This window comes from Puntigrus tetrazona, chromosome 16, assembly GCF_018831695.1.
Source record: "Puntigrus tetrazona isolate hp1 chromosome 16, ASM1883169v1, whole genome shotgun sequence".
NCBI lineage: Eukaryota > Metazoa > Chordata > Actinopteri > Cypriniformes > Cyprinidae > Puntigrus > Puntigrus tetrazona.
In genome coordinates, this window is record NC_056714.1 from 26,488,452 (window position 1) to 26,489,527 (window position 1,076).

At 37.5% G+C, this 1,076-nt stretch overlaps 2 protein-coding genes across 3 annotated transcripts in view; one reads left to right on the forward strand and one right to left on the reverse strand.

Annotated features, from left to right (window-relative positions):
* LOC122360976 (mannosyl-oligosaccharide 1,2-alpha-mannosidase IA-like) overlaps positions 1-1,076 on the forward strand; it is a 289,954-nt gene that overhangs the window by 99,499 nt on the left and 189,379 nt on the right. The gene's annotated exons all lie outside the window — the stretch shown is intronic.
* LOC122360302 (mannosyl-oligosaccharide 1,2-alpha-mannosidase IA-like) overlaps positions 1-1,076 on the reverse strand; it is a 27,535-nt gene that overhangs the window by 8,934 nt on the left and 17,525 nt on the right. The window lies entirely within an intron of this gene.

A 1,076-nucleotide genomic window follows, 5' to 3' on the forward strand; every position in this document is an offset into this window, starting at 1 on the left:
ATATTCTTTTACTGGAAATACTTTTCAAATCATTTTTGCTTCCAATCGTTGCTTCTGGCTCAAACTGATCTAATGACAACCCTGCTATTAGAAAACGAGACAAAACACAGATTCTTGCGGCGTGTTGGTTTGTACGCAACTACGTAAATATTTTAAAGGCAGTTTGAACAGCACTTCCAGAGCATTTTATCCTTTGTTTTGATTAAACGGCATTAAAATTTCATCCGTTGTTGAAAGCGGAGATGCTCCGGCTTGTGTTGACGCTGCGGGTCTCAGCCCCGCCGAATGAAGAAACAAGAAAGAGACCGGCTTCGCTCCTCCCTGCAGGATGGCTTCGGCGAGACCGTGGAACTAATTCACAAGATTATTTGCGTCTGGTTCTTATTGTGAGAGCGAGCCACGCACCGCTTGCCTTCTGAAGCGGCGATCAATAGCACTGATGTCTCGGGAGGAAGAGGAAAGTCAGAAAACTTTCGACTGAAAAACCAACCGAAACCAGCACAAAACAACTAAAGAGTTCGCTAAACAAAAGGCAGAAAGAGTTCACTGGTGGGAGAAATTACTTAGAGGCGTCTTTGAAGCTGCTCGAGCTGAGCAGATGCTTCTGTTTTTAAAAAACATACAATGCACGATTATGCATTCATTTTTGAAAACAAACATGCATGTGACGCCGCGTCGGAGTTTGACCAATAATAAGAGCAGCTTATTATTTTTCGCACGTATTTATTGTTCGCAAAGAAGTCTGTTCTGCTCACCAAGGCTGCTTAATTGAATAAAACTACAGTACATTAACAAAAACAGTGACATTAACAAACAATACTACATATTACGATTTCAAAAGAACCGTTCTCTATGTGGATATATGGTAAAATGCAATTTATTTCTGTGAACGAAGATGATTTCTCAGCATCGTTTACATGGCAAAGCATAAAAAATGAGAAAATAATAATAGAATGTAATAATGTAACAATGCAAGATAAAACAACTAATATAATAACAGTGTAATTAATATAATTACTATAATAAAATTGCATACTATATAATAATTATGTAATTCTAAATAGTTCAAATCTAAA